Source organism: Humulus lupulus, chromosome 6, assembly GCF_963169125.1.
Source record: "Humulus lupulus chromosome 6, drHumLupu1.1, whole genome shotgun sequence".
In the NCBI taxonomy this organism is placed as follows: domain Eukaryota; kingdom Viridiplantae; phylum Streptophyta; class Magnoliopsida; order Rosales; family Cannabaceae; genus Humulus; species Humulus lupulus.
Window position 1 is genome coordinate 204,243,137 of NC_084798.1, and position 10,469 is coordinate 204,253,605.

At 34.8% G+C, this 10,469-nt stretch overlaps 1 pseudogene; it reads right to left on the bottom strand.

The window, feature by feature from the left end:
* Positions 1-463: 463 nt before the first annotated feature.
* On the bottom strand, positions 464-3,612 carry LOC133783013 (uncharacterized; annotated as a pseudogene).
* Positions 3,613-10,469: the final 6,857 nt, after the last annotated feature.

The window sequence follows — 10,469 nt, forward strand, 5'->3', positions numbered from 1 at the left end:
TTTGGTTAGATGCAGTAAATATGAGTATTATGTACTGACATCTACAGATTCCAGTCAAGGTTCTCACTTTTGGCATAAAGCAAACCCAAGTGAGAAAGCATGAACTGACCCTGAAGAACCTGTGGCCACAAGAATATCTGGAAGCTCTGTCGAAGGACCAAATGACAAGGAAAATATAGTCGATGGATATGACCCTCTTCAAAAACTGTAAGACTGCTAAGAAGGATCTGTTAGATTTTGCTGTCTTGAAATATTGTTACACTTGATCTCAGGAATCGCCATGGAACTAATATCAAAGACACGCTTGATATACAGAAAATAATTATAATAAAAAAAGAAAAGATAACATTATAGAGAGAAATGCAATGTGAAACATGTTGAGTTATTGTAATACATGCAAAAATTTCACTTAGTTGGTACCACAGTAAAATATCAATGCACACATGCAAACACAAAAACATAAACACATAGTGCTCAACTTGTAATGCACACATAAAAGAGTGCAAGGTAACAAAATTATTTGGTTTGTAGCCTTGCAATTTTAGCATCTAATCCTATTTCCTCGCATGACTTCAACTTCGGAATGATGACAAAGCAGGTCATTCCTCAGTTAACCATTGTAGAAAAAGCTGGTTTATAGCCTTGTAATTCTAAAATTTATGCGTCAAATTATCTTTTACACCATCTTTTAAAAGAAAAAGGTACAATTTGAATTTTGAAACATGACTCACAACCTTAGTTGCTTCAGAAACCATATGAACTCTGATTATGGTTCCCTGCTAAGATGTTGTTGCTATGTACATTCCATTGGAAGAAAGGATCATTGCAGCCAGCGGTGAACGATGAGCATCTATCTGTAATTGATCAAACACTAACATCAAAACATGAATTAAAATGGAAAACAGAGTTGAAAGCAAAGTTAATTATTGGACATCTGTCTATGAACTTCCTAAGAATTAGTAACAATAGTGTAATCTCAACCTTAAAAGCAATTATCTTGTTTAACAAAATTTTCTACAAAATATACACAAAAGTTTAAGGTAATTTCACAATTTCCCCATCTGTCTTATTTTTTTCAACTCATAAATGATTGATGCCGTAACCTCACAGATCCATAGCATTGTACAACAATACAGCGCAGTGTTGTACAGAACAAGCATCCAAATTAGGGGAGAATGCGCATAGTCCTGAAGAACCAAATTTATATAAACATGTATACATATATTTATACATATACATGCACACACATAATTAGAAATAAACACTGACCTAAAATAAAAACTCAAAATTTATGCAGTTATTCAATAATATCAAAAAGAAAAGAAAAAAGTATAATGACTATGAAAAAGTGTTCATGCTAGAAGTGCAGATATATTTCTTCATAAAAAAGAACACTGCCGAGAACCACAGATGTTGCATTTTGTAACCAAATTCATAGTTGATAAAAAGAGCTTAAGAACAAAAAAGTAATAATACACCAAATAGATTATAAAAATGTGGCAACTGGCAGCATTTCAGGATTGATCATCTATAGTAAGCTATTAACTTCAAAAACATTATAGCAATTATACACTTATGGTTCTCATATGATATGTTAATGGTAAATTTGGTAATAAGAAATGGACGTCAACCCCTCACCTTTTACATTCGGCACCGTATCAATGGTGTCCAAGATTGCTAGACTATTAATGTCATATACATAAGTCTTCTCTTGCAGAACGACAACAAGCCTACATGTGTAAGAATGTCTATGAATGTATTCAACAGAAAGGAAAAATGTTTTCAAGTTCTTATGGTGGAAGAGAATGATATGCGAAGTGATTAGTGATATAGTCCATATTTCACATTGAAAGGAGAAGTCTTTCAAAAGTATAGATTTGACAATGGTTTCAATTCAAGAAGAGAAAAATGTCCCACTTGTCATCAGCAATAGCCACAGTAACAGTTTGGAGCTACTATCAAGACACCAGATAACGGGCAGACTGTCATTACTGGTGGTGCTTACAATATCCTTATCACCCTAGGTTTAAAACCCCTATTTTTCATCTAATCAATTTTTGTAATGGCTCTCAATCATATGGCCTTACGAATGTCCACATATATAATTCAAATTCAAACACACATAATTTATTTGAATGTATGATTCAATCCCATCCCATAGGAAAAAAAATGTTAAAAAGAAATATAGAACAGAATAAGACATTTGTTGTTCAACTTCAATATGACAAGATATCACACCTTTTCTTATTCATGCGAAATTCAATTCTCTGAGGGCAGTTCCAGTCATTGTATTGAATAAACAGAGACGGCGTGGCGATAAAGATGGCTGTAGCAAACAACAGAAGAAAAGGCAACTTGTACTATCAGTACAGAAACAAACATCTCCAGGTAAAAATAAGGTGGTGCGCTATAAGCACCTGTTCACCAGCTCCAACAATGGCAAGTAGACTAGAGGTAAACAGCATTTCTGCAATAGTGAAAGCTCCAATGGCTGAAAAAGAAATGCATTCTTTCAGAAACATTGACAAGCTTCCCATTCAATGATTCATTCAATATTTCATACATTTTCAAGCATAATAATACTTACAGCCTCAAATCAGAACCTAGCAATGCCTAAACAATACTTCAATCAGGTCTGATAAAACAGAACTTGAAATTATTCCAACATTATCCAACTACAAAAAACAATATTAAAGATTCAACACACGATGATCGATTTATATCAATACAAAAAAAGTTATACAACAAGAACAGGGTTGAGGGTTACACACCTGAATCGAAGAAATCGTCAGTGGCATGAACAATAACATGGCCATCATTATAAACATTCCGCTGAGTAATCTTAACACCTTTGACGCAAACAGTTTGTAAATCTTCAGATACACGAGCCACATAAATATAGCGGTCAGACTCAATAAAAATCCGACCACAAACATGTAACTTAGAATGTTGGGAGAGTGAGCCTGACTCAAAAGCCTCCTTATCAACCTTGGCCATCACAATCTGGTTTTGCAGACTTACTCCCTCCTCGAATCGAATGGCTTGGTCGGGTGGGACGAACAAGGTTATGGTGTTGTTGTTGAATATGGTGAACCTGTTTCGACTGTCGACGAAGAACAACAAGTCTCCTTCGCAATGAGGAGGAACACTGGTGTGGAGATTCTTCTCCAGAAGTTTGGTGATGATTTTGTAACGAGTGCTATTGGGCATTTCGAAGCCAAGGAATAATAATGAGAGAAACGACCACAATTTTCAACCACACTCCTATGAGCAGTCCTGCGACCGCATGAACCATTTTCTGCGGCCGCAGGTACAGAGGTCCACGCAATATGGGGAGATTCTTGCGACTGCAGGAATGGTGTCCTACAGCCGCAAGATCACGTATTTCTATTTAAAAATATTGCATTCATTTGATCAGTTTCTCTCTTTTCTCACATTCATTTTCTCACTTTCCTCTTCTCTTCATCCCCTAATCTCATTCTTCTTCTCTATTCAATTTTTTTTTCAAGAGGTCATATCACTCCAAGGTTTTGTATGTATATATCTCTTTTAATCATTGTCAACTTTTTCTCCATCATCGTATCTCCTTCGTCTTTTTCCTCTTCAATTCTAATTCTACATTGTGTTCTCGAGAAAATTTTCATCATGAACTAGTGAATCCAAAATTTGTGTGCGGTGTTTGATAAATATATATGTTATTTTTAGATTCTTAAGCTATCTTTGAACCAATTGTATTGAATGTTGGTGGATTTACATTTGTGTTGAGTTTGCTTGATTTTGAAATTGGGAAATTTTGACCTAATTTTGGGTCCGAATTTTTTTAAGGTGATTTTGTGAAATTAAAGTGACATTGGTGAAATTTAGAATTATAGATGCTTATTTTTATGTTCAATTTCATTGGGTTATCAATTTATTTGGAGAATTTTGCCATTTTCCTATTCTAAGCTATAAATTTGGGGATTTTGCAATTTAAAGGAATTGATTATTGTTCTTGTGATTGTTTTGATTGTGGAAAATTATAAATAGAAAATTGATTATAAATTTTGCATTTGGTGATCTTCAATAAATTGTTGGTGGTGTGTGCATTATTTTGAGTAGTTTTGGTTATTGTCTCATAATGTCCACTAGTAGAAAAAGAACTAAAACTAGAAAAATGAAAAAACAACAACCACCACCCCCAACCATAGAGAATGAGGAAGACCTAAATTTTGAAGATGTGTCTAGGTTTGTCAACCCAATGGCTAATTCTAGGTATATTCAAGATAAGGAGCGTAGCCTTATTAGGGAGAGAGAGTTTGCCACCAATTGGAAAGATGAGTTTATCGTCCCTGAAGAGTATAAGTCTGTGATTAAAGCCCATAAATGGGAGGTTTTCTGTGCTCCTCCAATTGTTGCTATCATCCCCGTAGTTCGAGAATTTTATGCTAATGCTTTTCACCATGACTATACAAGGGAAGCCACTGTTAGGGGAAAAACTGTGAAATTTTACAAAAGTGATATCAACAAAATTTTCAAATTGCCTACCTTAGAAACTGATGAGTATAGGGAATTACAGGACCAACTATGTGAGGAGAGCACTTGGGACACTATCCTGCAAGCTTTAACCCCGCCTGGAACTGAATGGACCTTTAATGGCACTCACAGAGTTAGGTTTCCCTTAAATTTGTTGACGAGGGAGAAAAGAGTGTGGCTGTATTTTATATGTTCAAATTTGACACCAACCGAAGCTTTTACCATTGTCACCCCTAGTAAGGGGGTCTTGCTCTATGCTGTCCTACACGGGAAATCCATAGATGTAGGCAATATTATTGCTGCCAATTTGAATGAGTGTTGTGTCACTGTTTATGTGGAGCTGTATTTCCCTAGCCTTATCACCAGTTTATGTCTGAAAGCAGGGGTCCCATTAATGAACTAGAGGAGAAATTGCCCCCTCTAGTTTATGATTTGGTCAAGATTAATAATGTGAAAACTTTTTCAGATGTTCCTAGTGCAGGTACCTCCAGATAATATGCTCGTCCACCGCAACGAATTCAGAACATCAGCCAAAGGATGGACACTTTGGTGTCTCGGTTCCAGCAGCACCACTTATGGAGTATCAATGTGGCACAGAATCAATATGCTTACAGTCAAGCCTTCACCACTCATTTTGGCATCGACACTAGTGGATTTCCACCATATCCATAGCCACCCAACTTTGGGTATCCTCCACCTGAGGGGGATGACGAGGCAGGTCCTTCATCGTGAGTCGAGTCAGGTAAGTTTCCTTTCCTTAGCTTTTATTTAAACATTGGGGACAATGTTTTTGGTAAGTTTGGGGACGAGGGATTTATTTTAGTTATTTGTGTTAAGTTAATTGAGTCAAGTTGTTGTTTAGTTTGGTATTTTGTTAAATTGTGTTTGGTTTTGTGTGTTAATTGTGTTGCGTGTTAGGGTATCTAGAGAGTCTGTCGAATCAAGATAACAATGATTAGCCGATGAGAATACGTGAATGACTTGTAATATAATTCGAGATAAATATATTTAATTGTAAAAAAAAATATGTGTGCTTAGTTTGACCACTTCTTTGGGTTACTTTAATTCATTGTAAAATTCAATATTTGATCATGATTGGTAAATTCTTGCATTTAAATGTATGTACACTTGCTGAATTTTGAATGTGGAAAGAATGAAAAATTCTAGAACTTGCTTGCTTGCTATTTGAGGCGAAATCATAGATAATGTTTGTTTAGGAGAATGATTTAGGCAAAAAAATTTGGAACATTTGAACCTTTCAAGCCAACCTTGATTAATCTATCCCTAGTTACCCTTTTTTAGCCTAAAAAGTATAATTTTTTATTGTTAAACACTTATTTTGAGCCTAATTGAATACTTTATTATTTTCCATTCCCTTAATTTATACCATGAGCATATAAATATATAAATGGGGATTGATTTGTAATGGGTGTTATTTTGTGATTTGGTTGTGACAATAGAAAAATAAAAGGAAAGATTGAGAGAAAAATTTGAAGAAAAAAAAAACTACACTTCTTATGTTTGCTCACATTGAAAAACATAAGTTTGGGGAAGTGTAGTTAAAAAATATATATATCTAGTGTGAATTTTTCTCAATCTTGGAAAATAAAGAGAAATTTGGGGTTGTGTTGGACTATGATGTGAATATCAAGTGTGGTTTGTTTGGATTATATGCTTATGGTATATATGAGCCTAAATGACGATCTTATCCAACGTTACCTAAACCTCTCAATACAAGATTTAAAAAACCTTATGATTCTTGAACATGTATTGATTTATATTAGTGGAGAATAATAAGTTAGCAAGTATATGAAAATATGGGATTTGATGGATTGATGGTGAGAATTCAGCATGTGTAAATTATTTTAAATGTGTGTTATATACTGTTCATGATTGAGTAGACAAAAATGATCGATGGGTTAGGATAAATTGAAGAAGTGGTTGGATTGAAAATCTGGATTACTTGTCAGTTATTTTTCGAAAATTATATATGCTTGTCATTCATTAATTTTGAGGCTTATAAATTATGGTTATCTTGATTCATGTGTTTAGTGTCTGTATTTATTTGTTTAGTTTGTCTTGAGTCTTGTTTTCTTTGCTCGAGGGCGAGCAAATGTTAAGTTTGGGGAAGTTTGATAAATGCGTTTTAGACTCGTTTATCTATGTCTTTTTAGGTAGAATATTAGGTGTTTAGTTTTGTTTTGTTCTATTTTACGCTTATGTTTTCAGGTGTCGAAGGCTTAGGTGACTTAGGTGTGGAAACATGGTGGAAAAATTGACAAAAGGACAAAAATTGGTGGAAAACAATGTTTTGGAGCACTTCCTGCGACCGCAGGAAGGGTGTCTTGCGGCCGCAATTCCATAAAAGTTTTGGCATTTCTAGAGCATTCCTGCGACCGCAGGAATGACATCCTGCAACCGCAGGATATGTCTAGAAATGTGAAAAGTGCAGATTTTTAATGAAGGGTATTGTGGTCATTTCATGTTTAAAAAACCGCTAATTAGGTTTAAATCACGATTCAGGAGAGAAAATGAGGCACTTTTTGCAGACCTAGACTTTAGAAGAGGCTTGGGAGTGCTTTGGATGAAGATTGGATCTATCATTTAGAGTTCTTTTCTTCCTCCAAAGCACTCCCAAAACTCTTCTCCCAGTCTAGATCTGCAAAAGTGCCTCATTTTCTCTCATTAATCATGATTTAAACCTAATTAGCATTTTTTTAAACACTAAATGACCAAAACACCCTTAATTAAAAATCTGCGTTTTTGCCGCAGGATGTCATTCCTGCGGTCGCAGGAATGCCCTAGAAATGCAAAAACTTTTATGGAATTGCGGCCGCAAGATAGCCTTCCTACAGTCGCAGAAAGTGCTCTGAAACACAGTTTTCCACCAATTTTTGTCCTTTTGTCGGTTTTTCCACCATGTTTCCACACCTAAGCCCTTCGACACCTGAAAAAACACAAAACACAAGCGTAAAATAGAACAAAACAAAACTAAACACCTAATACTCTACCTAAAAAGACATAGATAAACGAGTCTAAAACTTGTTTATCAAACTTCCCCAAACTTAACATTTTCTCGCCCTCGAGCAAAGAAAACAAGACTCAAGATAAGCTAAACTAATAAATATAGACACTAAACAAATGAATCAAGATAACCACAATTTTCAAGTCTCAAAATTAATTAATGACAAGCATATATATAATTTTTGAAAAATAACTGACAAGTAATCCAGATTTTCAATCCAACCACTTTTTCAACTTACCTTAACCCATTGATCATTTTTGTCTACTTAACCATGAACAGTAAATAACACACATTTAGAATGATCTACACATGTTGAATTTTCACCATCAATCAATCAAATCTCATATTTCCATATGCTTGCTAACATATTATTCTCCACTAATATAAATCAATGCATATTCAAGAATCAAAAGGTCTTTTAAAGCTTGTATTGAGAGGCTTAGGTAACGGTGGATAAGATAGTCATTTAGGCTCATATATACCATAAGCATATAATCCAAATAAACCACACTTGATATTCACATCATAGTCCAACACAACCCCAAATTTCTCTTTATTTTCCAAGATTGAGAAAAATTCACTCTAGATATATATATATATATATATTTTAACTACACTTCCCCAAACTTATGTTTTTCAATGTGAGCAAACATAAGAAGTGTAGTTTATTGTTAATCTCAAACTTATTTATTTTTTGAATTTTTCTCTCAATCTTTCCTTTTATTTTTCTATTGTCACAACCAAATAACAAAATAACACCCATTACAAATCAATCCCCATTTATATATTTATATGCTCATGGTATAAATTAAGGGAATGGAAAATAATAAAGTGTCCGATTAGGCTCAAAATAAGTGTTTAACAATAAAAAGTTTTACTTTTAGGCTCAAAAAGGCTAACTAGGGATAAATTAATTAAGGTTGGCTTGAAAGGTTCAAACGTTCCAAAAAAATTCGCCTAAATCATTTTCCTAAACAAACATTATCTATGATTTCGCCTCAAATAGCAGGCAAGCAAGTTCTAGAATTTTTCATACATTCTTTCCACATTCAAAATTCAACAAGTGTACATACATTTAAATGCAAGAATTTACCAATCATGATCAAATATTCAGTTTTACAATGAATTAAAGTAACCCAAAGAAGTAGTCAAACCAAGCACACAGATTTTTTTTACAGTCAAATATATTTATCTTGAATTATATTACAAGTCATTCACGTATTCTCATCAACTAATCATTGTTATCTTGATTCCACAAACTCTCTAGATACCCTAACACGCAACACAATTAACACACAAAACCAAACACAATTTAACAAAATACCATACTAAACAGCAACTTGACTCAACTAACTTAACACAAATAACTAAAATAATTCCCTTTTCCCCAAACTTACCAAAAACATTGTCCCCATTGTTTAAATAAAAGCTAAGGAAAGGAAACTTACCTCACTTGACTCACGATGAAGGACATGCCTCGTCATCCCCCTTAGGTGGAGGATACCCAAAGTTGGGTGGTTGTGGATATGGTGGAAATCCACTAGTATCAATGCCAAAATGAGTGGCGAAGGCTTGGTTGTAAGCATATTGATTCTACGCCACATTGACACTCCATAAGTAGTGTTGTTGGAACTGAGACTCCAAAGTGTCCATCCTTTGGCTGATATTCTTAATTTGTTGCGGTGGACGAGCAGATTGTCTGGAGGTACCTGCACTAGGAACATTTGAAAAAGTTTTCACATTGTTAATCTTGACCAAATCATAAATTAGAGGGGGCAATTTCTCCTCTAGTTCATTAATGGGACCCCTGCTTTCAGACATAAACTGGTGATAAGGCTAGGAAAATACAGCCCCACATAACCAGTGACACAACACTCATTCAAATTGGCAGCAATAATATTGCCTACATCTATGGATTTCTCGTGTAGGACAGCGTAGAGCAAGACCGCCTTACTAAGGGTGACAATGGTAAAAGCTTCGGTTGGTGTCAAATTTGAACATATAAAATACAACCACACTCTTTTCTCCCTCGTCAACATATTGAAGGGAAACCCAACTCTGTGAGTGCCATTAAAGGTCCATTCAGTTCCAGGTGGGGTTAAAGCTTGCAAGTTAGTGTCCCAAGTGTTCTCCTCACATAGTTGGTCCTGTAATTCCCTATACTCATCAGTTTCTAAGGTAGGCAATTTGGAAATTTTGTCGATATCACTTTTGTAAAATTTCACAGTTTTTCCCCTAACAGTGGCTTCCCATGTATAGTCATGGTGAAAAGCATTAGCATAAAATTCTTGAACTACGGGGATGATAGCAGCAATTGGAGGAGCACAGAAAACCTCCCACTTATGGGCTCTAATCACAGACTTATACTCTTCAGGGACAATAAACTCATCTTTCCAATTGGTGGCAAACCCTCTCTCCCTAATAAGGCTACGCTCCTTCTCTTGAATGTACCTAGAATTAGCCATTGGGTTGACAAACCTAGGCACATCCTCAAAATTTAGGTCTTCCTCATTCTCTATGGTTGGGGGTGGTGGTTGTTGTTTTTTCATTTTTCTAGTTTTAGTTCTTTTTCTACTAGTGGACATTATGACACAATAACCAAAACTACTCAAAATAATGCACACACCACCAACAATTTACTGAAGAGCACCAAATGCAAAATTTATAATCAATGTTCTATTTATAATTTTCCACAATCAAAACAATCACAAGAACAATGATCAATTCCTTCAAATTGCAAAATCCCCAAATTTATAGCTTAGAATAGGAAAATGGCAAATTTCTCCAAATAAATTGATGACCCAATGAAATTGAACATAAAAATAAGCATCTATAATTCTCAATTTCACCAATGTCACTTTAATTTCACAAAATCATCTAAAAAAAAATCGGACCCAAAATTAGGTCAAAATTTCCCAATTTCAAAATCAAG